Source organism: Schistocerca cancellata, chromosome 3, assembly GCF_023864275.1.
Source record: "Schistocerca cancellata isolate TAMUIC-IGC-003103 chromosome 3, iqSchCanc2.1, whole genome shotgun sequence".
NCBI lineage: Eukaryota > Metazoa > Arthropoda > Insecta > Orthoptera > Acrididae > Schistocerca > Schistocerca cancellata.
The window spans coordinates 603,439,611-603,451,163 of record NC_064628.1 but is presented as its reverse complement, the minus strand read 5'-3'; positions in this window follow the sequence as shown (position 1 = coordinate 603,451,163).

Sequence of the window (11,553 nt, the reverse complement as noted above, 5' to 3'; positions counted from 1 at the left end):
TTGTTCTCCCAACGCAGTGCTTTAGGCTCTGAGAGATTCATCCAGATCACTCGAGACGAATGCTGACATGTTTTTTTTATTATACTTACCATCATCTCTTTCCGCCTTCTTGGTAAACCATTCTCACTGTCCCGTTTCTAAGAAAAGATAAACAGTACATTAGACTCCAACTTTACTTCAAACACAGTCAGCACTATGGGACGTTAACACTGTCTCTTGAATGTATGCATCCATAGTCGCTGTAGATTGCTTGAGGGAAGCCAATGTCCTGCGTGAGCTGTTTCTATTTTTGAAATAAACACTTCATTACATGCTTTTGCGCTGCAAGTAAGTTTGACCCTCTTAGGTAATTTCGTGCCAATTCGTAAAGAAACAAACGACACAAGTCACAACTACTTCAAGAATAGTAAAACAAAGTATGAAAAGTACATAAAACCTGTCACATACCTCCGTCACATATTTTATGTCACATACCTCCGTCACATATCTTATTTTCGGCGCATTAGTGTGGACAAAGATCCATTTAATGCTATCCCTAACAAAAGTTCCTTACGAACGTGGTGGTAACGGACGCAACTTGCATGTACTCACTGGTTAGCACAGTTCACGTAAAATAAGCAAAAATATGATTTGCATTTCGTACCACCGTCAAATTATGATACAACTTCCTTTCATAAACGTAAATTCCGTACTTAAAATGACAAAATGCAACCATTATCCGGGTCTTTGTCTCCGAGCCAGCATAAATCGCATTAAAATACGCTGGTCCCCCCCCACCCCCCCAAAAAAAATACCTCACATGCCATAACAATGTCCATAAATCATGTGGCATACATGTCAGTGAAATTAAATGCACGATTTTGTCGGCAGAGATGTAAGAAATAGCACAAACAAAAGAAATGAACACTTGGTCACAGGTGTTACTACATACACCTAAACGGAAAGTTATGCAGAATCTCTCGTAGGTGAAAACATGTTTATATCGGAGATATGTGAAGGCTCAAAAATACTTCGGGAGAGCAGCGTGTGTACAAGCTTTATATCACGTCTGTGAGGAAGCAAAGAGTCAGTTATACGTATGGAACGAATGACTGTGTCGCCGGCTGGACGAGGGAGGATTACATGGAATACTCCCACAGCCATTGAGGCCACATCATACAGCCGCTGCATGTTATGTTGCAAAAGGGGATCTCTTAAATCAATGGTACATATACCAAAAATGGGCGGAGGTATGAAGTAGCATTATGAAGTAAACTTGTCTTAATTATCTGAACATCATATATCAGTTTTGTAAGGAAAGTCTATTTATTGTAACGGGTAATAATTACATCGTGGGGTATTTGTGACAGGAGAGCTCATTTTAAAATGTGCGTCTTATGCACTTTTACAACTAGGAGGATCCATTCCAAGCATAAGGGAAAAAAAGAGTATAAAAATCATACCTACTTCAAATCGTACAAAAATTGTATGAATCAGTGTATTTTTCAACTCGGAGTGTTAGTTTAAAATCTTTTTGGGGTGTCTGTTAAATTGGTTCCTAATCTTGATCTCTTCTAACGTATTCATTTCGCATCGTTTACCACGTTTTGTAATATGTGGAGAGCATCGTCATTATTTTAAGTGACTTGACTCTTATTGTGCAAGTGAGACTTGAATGATGAAGTGTAGCTATCGTTAGGAAGATTGTAATCCCAAAATCTCGTGTTAAACGATATCCCCGTCTGTCTGACGTAGAAATCGTCACACGTGCCACAGTCGAACTGGGGAAACGGGTTACATTTCTGTGCGACGTGCAGGATTATCTTGCCTAAAAAACTGCTGTTTCGAAAACTGATGTAAACACCCTTATTACGGAAAAACAACATATTCTATCAAATGTTTTGCTATACATCTACATCTACATGGATACTCTGCAAATCATATTTTATTGCCTGGCAGATGGTTCATCGAACCACCTTCACAATTCTCTATTATTCCAATCTCGTATAGCGTGCGGAAAGAATGAATACCTATATCTTTCTGTACAACCTCTGATTTCCCTCATTTTATCGTGGTGATCGTCCCTCATATGTAGGTCGGTGTCAACAAAATTTTTTCGCATTCGGAGGGGAAACTTGGCTATTGGAATTTAGTGAGAATATTCCGTCGCAACGAAAAACGCCTTCCTTTTAATGATGTCCAGCCCAAATCCTGCATCATTTCTGTGATCCTCTCTCCCATATTTCACGATAATACAAAATGTGCTGCCTTTCTTTTAACTTTTTCGATGTACTCCGTCAGTCCTACCTGGTACGGATCCCACACCGCGCAGCAGGATTCTAAAAGGGGACGGAAAATCGTAGTGTAGGCAGTCTCCTTAGTAGGTCTGTTACATTTTCTAAGTGCCCTGCCAATAAAAGGCCGTCTTTGGTTAGCCTTCCTCACTACATTTTCTATGTGTTCCTTCAAATTTAAGTTGTTCGTAATTGTAATATCTAGGTATTTAGTTGAATTTACGGCTTTTAGATTAGACTGATTTACCGTGTAACCGAAGTTTAACGAGTTCCTTTTAGCACTCATGTGGATGACCTCACACGTTTCGTTATTTAGGGTCAACTGCCACTTTTCGCACCATTGAGATATTTTTTTCTACATCGTTTTACAGTTTGTTTTGATCTTCTGATGACGATTTTAGTCGACAAACGACAGCGTCATCTGCAAATAGTCGAAGACGGTTGCTCAGATTTCCTCCCACATCGTTTATATAGATGAAGAACAGCAAGGGCCTATAACAGTACCTTGGAGAACGCCAGAAATCACTTCCATTTTACTCGATGACTTTCCGTCAATTACTACGAACTGCGACCTCTCTGACAGGAAATCACAAATCCAGTCACATAACTAAGACGATATTCCATAAGCACGCAGTTTCACTACGAGCCCCTTGTGTAGTACGGTGTCAAAAACCTTGCGGAAATCCAGAAATACGGAATCGGTCTGAAATCCCTTGTCAATAGCACTCAACACTTCATGTGAATAAAGAGCTAGTTGCGATTCACAGGAACGATGTTTTCTAAACCCATGTTGACCGTGTCAATAGACCGTTTTCTTCGAGGTAATTCATAATGTTCGAACAAGTATATGTTCCAAAATCCTACTGCATATCGACGATAACGTTATGGGCCTGTAATTTAGTGGATTACTTCTAGTATGGAAGTACGAAGTATCTTGGTTTTCCTTTGCTCTCGAACTCCCTGCAAAGAGTAATTTCTTCCCTCTGACCTTTGTTAAATACACTCCTGGAAATTGAAATAAGAACACCGTGAATTCATTGTCCCAGGAAGGGGAAACTTTATTGACACATTCCTGGGGTCAGATACATCACATGATCACACTGACAGAACCACAGGCACATAGACACAGGCAACAGAGTATGCACAATGTCGGCACTAGTACAGTGTATATCCACCTTTCACAGCAATGCAGGCTGCTATTCTCCCATGGAGACGATCGTAGAGATGCTGGATGTAGTCCTGTGGAACGGCTTGCCATGCCATTTCCACCTGGCGCCTCAGTTGGACCAGCGTTCGTGCTGGACGTGCAGACCGCGTGAGACGACGCTTCATCCAGTCCCAAACATGCTCAATGGGGGACAGATCCGGAGATCTTGCTGGCCAGGGTAGTTGACTTACACCTTCTAGAGCACGTTGGGTGGCACGGGATACATGCGCACGTGCATTGTCCTGTTGGAACAGCAAGTTCCCTTGCCGGTCTAGGAATGGTAGAACGATGGGTTCGATGACGGTTTGGATGTACCGTGCACTATTCAGTGTCCCCTCGACGATCACCAGTGGTGTACGGCCAGTGTAGGAGATCGCTCCCCACACCATGATGCCGGGTGTTGGCCCTGTGTGCCTCGGTCGTATGCAGTCCTGATTGTGGCGCTCACCTGCACGGCGCCAAACACGCATACGACCATCATTGGCACCAAGGCAGAAGCGACTCTCATCGCTGAAGACGACACGTCTCCATTCGTCCCTCCATTCACGCCTGTCGCGACACCACTGGAGGCGGGCTGCACGATGTTGGGGCGTGAGCGGAAGACTGCCTAACTGTGTGCGGGACCGTAGCCCAGCTTCATGGAGACGGTTGCGAATGGTCCTTGCCGGTACCCCAGGAGCAACAGTGTCCCTAATTTGCTGGGAAGTGGCGGTGCGGTCCCCTACGGCACTGCGTAGGATCCTACGGTCTTGGCGTGCATCCGTGCGTCGCTGCGGTCCGGTCCCAGGTCGACGGGCACGTGCACCTTCCGCCGACCACTGGCGACAACATCGATGTACTGTGGAGACCTCACGCCCCACGTGTTGAGCAATTCGGCGGTACGTCCACCCGGCCTCCCGCATGCCCACTATACGCCCTCGCTCAAAGTCCGTCAACTGCACATACGGTTCACGTCCACGCTGTCGCGGCATGCTACCAGTGTTAAAGACTGCGATGGAGCTCCGTATGCCACGGCAAACTGGCTGACACTGACGGCGGCGGTGCTCAAATGCTGCGCAGCTAGCGCCATTCGACGGCCAACACCGCGGTTCCTGGTGTGTCCGCTGTGCCGTCCGTGTGATCATTGCTTGTACAGCCCTCTCGCAGTGTCCGGAGCAAGTATGGTGGGTCTGACACACCGGTGTCAATGTGTTCTTTTTTCCATTTCCAGGAGTGTATGTTAAGCTCAGATTGAGAAAAAACGATATTTAGTAGGCTCCCTACTACTCTCAAGACTATATAGTAGGAAACATTATTACTCTGGTCCTTAATACCACTAATGTGTACACGTCTGGTGGTACGGAAACCTTATAACTCTCTCTTGTGCCTGGATCTGATGTCTTCGCTTACTAGAAGTACAAAACGTCGATCCCGTCTGTACACTATGTCAAATTGTGTCTGTCTGTCAGAGATATACCTAATGCCTTATAAGGTAAGTACAAATCACGATTCAATCCAGTTTTATGTTTAAACATCTCATATCACCTTTTTAAGCTACGTAACTTCACAGTACTTTTCTGCTCGTTTTGCTGCGTTTTACGTAGCATTTATCTTAACCGCAATGCAGTTAAGATCTTGTCTTTCAAATATACCTTATAAAAATAAGTGGTCTTATCAGATGTATCATTTTAACTTTCGTTCTTTGGTCCTAGAACACCTTAGCCAATACCTAGCGAGGTAGCCATCAAGGTCTTTGGTACATATGGGACCACAGACGCTACCGATATCTGGAGGAAAGTCATTGCCCTAAGTAGGCTGCTTTTAGTTTTCAAATAAACACTTTATCTCACGTTTTGTCCTATTAGCAATTTTCACCTTCTTGGGTATTTTCAACGTACCTGGTAGTGAAACAAATGACAAAAGCTATAGGAGGTTCAAAAGCAGAAAACAAAATCAGCAATATACACTGAAGAGCCAAAGAAATTGGTACATCTGCTTAGTACCCCGTGGGATCTCCGCGAGCATGCTGAGCTGCCACAAGAGGACCCACAAGAGGACGTGGCATGGTCTCGACTAATATCTGAAATAGTGCTGGAGGGAACTGGCGCCGTGACCCCTGCAGGGCTGTCCATAAACCCATGAGAGTACGAAGGGGTGGAGATCTCTTCTGAACAGCACGTTGCAAGGCACCCAGATATGCTCAATAATCTTCATGTCTGTGGAGTTTTGTGATCAGCGGAAGTGTTTAAACTCATAAGAGTGTTCCTGGAATCACTCTCTAGCAATTCTGTACAAGTGGGGTGTCGCATTGTCCTGCTGAAATTGACTAAGTCTGTCGAAATGTACAATGGACATGAATGGATGCAGGTGATCATACAGGATGCTTACGTGCGTGTCACCTGTCAGAGTAGTATCCAGACGTATCAGGGGTCCCATATCAATCCAACTGCACGCGCCCCACATCATTAAGGACCCTACACCTGCTTTAACAGTATCCCGATGACATACAGGGTCCATGGACTCATGAGGTTGTCTCCATACCCGTACACGTTCATTCGCTCGATACAATTTGAAACGAGACTCGTCCGACCAGGCAGCATATTTCCAGTCATCAACAGTCCAATGTCGTTGTTGACGGGCCCAGGCGAGGTGTAAAGCTTTATGTCGTGCAACGCACACGACTGGGACTTCGGCTCCGAAAGGCCATATTGATGATATTTCGTTGAATGATTCGCAGGCTGACATTTGTTGATGGCCTAGCATTGAATTCTGTAGCAATTTGAAGAAGGGCTGCACTTACGTCACGTTGAACGATTCTCTTCAGTCGTGGTTGGTCTCGTTCTTGTAGGACCTTTTGCCGGCCGCAACGATGTCAGAGAACTGATGTTTTACTGGATTCCTGATATTCACAGTATACTCGTGAAGTGGTCGTACGGGAAAATCCCCACTTCATCGCTACGTCGGAGTGCTGCATCCCATCGCTAATGCGCCGACTATAACACCACCTCCAAACTCACTTACATCTTGATAACCTGCCATTGTAGTAGCAGTAACCGATCTGACAACTACGCCGCGTTGCCGACCGTAGCACCGTATTCTGCCTGTTGAGGAACTGTCATTCCTGCAATACAACGCTGTTGTGAACGGGATGAAAGTAATATAATCGACCAATTTGTCAGAAATAAGAAACATAACGACACACGGATACGGTCAAATATAGAAATCATTTTCTGCAGTGTGTCTGAGAGCAAAGGAAAACCAGTATACGTCGTACTCCCATACTATGGCAAAATATCTGATAGGATACCTCGTTTGTCCCGTAATATGAGAGCGTATATTAGTTTTCGATCCAGCAACTCGTTACGCTTGACAAAATGTCACGTTACACAGATAAACCCGTTCAGAAAGTCGGGGATTTAAAATACAGTTTGTGGCGCCTGAAACAATTTCTGCACGAGACGGACTGGAAGATGATTCAACGCGAGATTCTTGGAACACATTCTTCCTAGCGATAGCAGCGCTTCATCATTTTAGTCATACCTGCATTTAGCCAGCTCACTAACGATACTGGCGTCGTTCTGCACATATTGCATCAAGTAGATAAAGCGTGTCTCATGACTATTTTAGCAGAGATCGAGATTAATAACCATTTTAATGATCACCCAATGATTTTAAAATAAAATACAAAGTTGAAAAATAGCAATTATTTCAAACTAAAAAACAGGGTAGAAAAATAGAAACACCTGTAATTTTAGAAATGCTTTTCCCTTTTACTTGGAATGGATGCTCCTAGCTATTAAGGTGTATAAGATGCAACTTTTTTATAAAGCAAGTGAAATGGCAAAATTTCAGAGATTTTACTGGTCCGAGGCAGATATGGTTTTATGTATATACATTGAAGCAGCGAGTGAAGATTTTAACCAAGTACCAGCGCCTGGTGTTCAGCCTGGATCCCCCATGTACTTTCGATGCTGAGGTGCTAGTCCAGAGCCTCGCAGTTCTGTTCGTGTGTAAGGGGGAGTTTAAAGCAGATTGAAGTGGGTGTGAGGATTTGGATCGAGGAGGGAGGACTGCCATAATAATCCGTGCAGGTATGCGGAATGCTGTGCCAAGGCGGCTTAGAGGCTATAGCACCTGCCTAGTAAGCAGGAAACCCAGGTTCGACTCCTTGTCTTGGTATAGATGTTCAGTCGCCTCTTCATTCCATATACATAAAATGTTTTATAATGGACCTAGATGCCACATTTACATTAAGATGCAATTGTTAGCAACTAGTGAACCCGGCAATGCTCCCCAGTTTTTAATGTGTATGGGAATTATATGTGCTAACCTCCTCCTCTGCGCTGCCTCTGTCCGTCACCATCTCCCCCCTCGCTTGTCTACTTCCTCCTCCTCACTCTGTCAGGCTACCCGACTCTTTTCCCTCTCTATGTCCATGACGTATCACCGGTGGTATAGGGGTAGCATTTTTGATTCGGAATCAAAACGTCTTAGGTCCCAGGCTCGAATCCAATAACAAAACAGCCCTACTACCGATTGGCAACAAAAAAATACAAGACTTAAGTACCTGGTACAAGGTTCTCGAATCACACAACTGCCTAAGGCTGAAACTACACTCGTTCCCGATGAAAATGGTGGCTCAAAATTGGAGGGAAGTGTTGCACACGATAAGAGGTCTCGCCAGTACGAATGGCAATAGAGAGCTGGGCCTGTTCCAGAAGGCGAGGCTCATTAACGAGAAACTCCCGTCCAGCGTATGGTTCCTAGCGCAAGTGTCCTACCCGCCAAAAGAAATAGCAAGATCCATTGAGGGAGCAATACATTACATCCTTTGACGCCGGTAAACTTTCAAAGTGTAGCGCTCCACGTGCACGCTAGGTATCCATGAAGGAGGAGTAGGTCTGACCGACGTCCAGAGAAAAAGCATCGCACTGCTGATACACGGTCTGAACACCGCGGCAGAGAAGAATCCAAACGGCCTCACAGCTGCCCTGATAAATAAGTATATGTCAGCCTCAGAAAAGCGCCAGTAACCATATCAACAGACCTTACAAATTAAAATAACTCAGAGACTACTTTGTCCTAAAAGGTTACGTACCAGGTGATCAAAAAGTCAGTATACATTTGAAAACGTAATAAACCACGGAATAATGTAGATAGAGAGGTAAAAATTGACACACATGCTTGGAATGACATGGGTTTTTATTAGAACAAAAAAAAACAAAGTTCAGAAAATGTCCGACGGATGGTGCTGGACAGCAAAACGTCATTGACTGCTACCGTGACGGGTGAGATGTACGCCGATATGTTACAGAATCGCATCATCCCCAGCGTGGCTGATAAACACTTGATGGAACGTACGATGTTTATGCAGGATGGCGCTCCACCCCATATTGCTAGATGCGTGAAAGATCTCTTGCGCGCGTCGTTTGGTGATGATCGTGTGCTCAGCCACCACGTTCGTCATGCTCGGCCTCCCATGTCCCCAGACCTCAGTCCGTGCGATTATTGGCTTTGGGGTTACCTGAAGTCGCAAGTATATCGTGATCGACCGACATCTCTAGGGATGCTGAAAGACAACGTCCGACGTCAATGCCTCACCACAACTCCGGACATGCTTTACAGTGCTTCTCACAACATATGTTCAAATTAGGTGGACTGATAAGGTATGGAATGAGGAAGCTCTGTGCAGAATCTGAGAGGAAAGGTATATGTGGAAAACCCTGATATGGAGAAGGAACAGGATGATAGGACATATGTTACGACATGAGGGAATGACTTCCATGGTTACTAGAGGGAGCTGTAGAAGGCAAAAACTGTAGAGGAAGACATAGACTGGAATACATCCAGCAAATATTAGAGGGCATAGGTTACAAGTGCTACTCTGAGATGAAGAGGTTAGCACAGGAGAGAAATTCGTGGCGGGCCGCATCAAAACAGTGAGATGACTGACTGCTCTATCAACTGAGCTACCCCGTCCTCACAGCTTTACTTCTGCCAGTATCTCGTCTCCTACCTTCCAAACTTCCTGGCGAGATACTGGCAGGAGTAAAGCTGTGAGGACGGGGAGTGAGTCGTGCTTGGGTAGCTCTGTTGGTAGAGCACTTGCCCGCGAAAGGCAAAGGTCCCGAGTTCGAGTCTCGGTCCGGCGCACAGTTTTAATCTGCCAGGAAGTTTCAAAATGTCGATTTCTTTCCCCACCCCGTACTCAGTCCATCCCCTCTTCCACCTTGCCCATGAACTTTACCCTTTTTAAAATTGTTAATAACTTATTGCCTACGATTCCTTGAATGGGAACCAATTTGTAAAATGAACGTGTATATTGGTTGGGTTCATTGTATACGGAGTACGAGAGAGACCTCTACTGTTGCTGGATGTTTGAGGATTATACACTGAAGAGCCAAAGAAACTGGTACACCTGACTAATTTCGTGTATGGCCCACGCTAATACGGAGAATTACCGCAGCACCAGGTGGCATGGACTTGACTAATGTTTGAAGTAGTGCTTCAGGGAATTGACACCACGAATCCTACAGAGCTGTCCGTGAATCCGTAAGAGTAAGAGGAGGTGAAGATCTGTTTTGACCAGCACGTTACAAGGCATCCCAAATATGCTCAATACTGTTCATGACTGTGGAGTTTGGTGGCCAGCGGAAGTGTTTAAACTGAGCAGAGTGTTCCCGCAGAACCTCCGTAGCAATCCTGGACGTATTGGATGTCGCATGTTCCGCTGAAATTGCTCACGTCCGTCGGAATACCCAATGGACATTAATGGGTGCATTTGATCATACATGATGCTTACGTACGTGTCACCTGACAGAGTCGTATCCAGACGTATGAGGGGTTTCATATCACTCAGACTGCACACGCCCCACACCACTACAGGGGCTCTACCACCTTGAACAGTATCCTGTTGACATGCAGGAGCCATGGATTCATGAGGTTGTCTCCATACCCGTACACGTCCATCCGCTCGATACCATTTGAAACGAGACTCGTCCGGCTAGGCCACATATTTCCAGTCATCGACAGTCCTATGGCGGTGTTGACGGGCCCAGGCGTGGCGTAAAGCGCTGAGCCGATTCCGATAAATTTGGTATGGAAATAGCTTGCACCCTGAGGAAGACCACAGGCTAGTTTAGGAAGGTGTAGTATCTTTTTGAGTATTAATAACATTTGCAAATATGGTGTACCTGAGTGGGATGCAGAAGACGCTTGCGGTGTGGTCGGCGTCTCTCGGTGTTTGTAGATTATTCCGTCACAGTGTGAACCCAATGTTGTGAATAATGATGATGATGATGATGATTTGTGGGGCGCTCAACTGCGTGGTTATAAGCGCTCTTACGAAGTCCCAACCTTTGCTCAGTCCAATCTCGCCACTTTCATGAGTGATGATGAAATGATGAGGACAACACAAACACCCAGTCATCTCGGGGCAGGTGATAATGTTATCGTGAGTGCCGTTTATGGTAATGAGTTGCAACACCACCTGGCATAGTTGGAGAGTTTTTTGTGGAGATACAACAATAAAAGCCGGCGGTAAGGCCGATAACAACATTTAAAATCACTGCTATGATCCTTAAAAGCCTAAATCTGATTTAGCACATATTCGAAGAGAGTTCGAATTGCGAAGTGTGTCGAAAGCAGCATACCTCGTAGCAAATTCAGGTACGATGAAACTTAAACACAAAACGTCAGGTGGCCTTAAGAGCTACACAAAAGTAAAACAGTCACAAGCCCGTCGCATTTTAGACGTTGGTCATCACGTGTCTCTTATAGCTTCCGAGACGCTTGAAGATTCACAACGACGGCGCCATTTCAGGGCTGTACGACCAGCAGGGAGTCGTAGCTTTACATGCGGAATTTGGGAGGTTTTGGTGAGGATGCATTTGATTATGATCTATTAATTAACTATGTTAATCATAAATTCGTAGTTTCAGGGCAGGAATAAACACTTAAGCTCTATGATGCATGAAATGGAAGGAAGAAAGGTTGGTATTTGTTGTTCTGGTGGCGAAATCTCACTTACTGTACTTTTTGAACTATTGGAATCCCTAAAAACTCTACTTCTCTACGAATGTAATGAATCGAGGC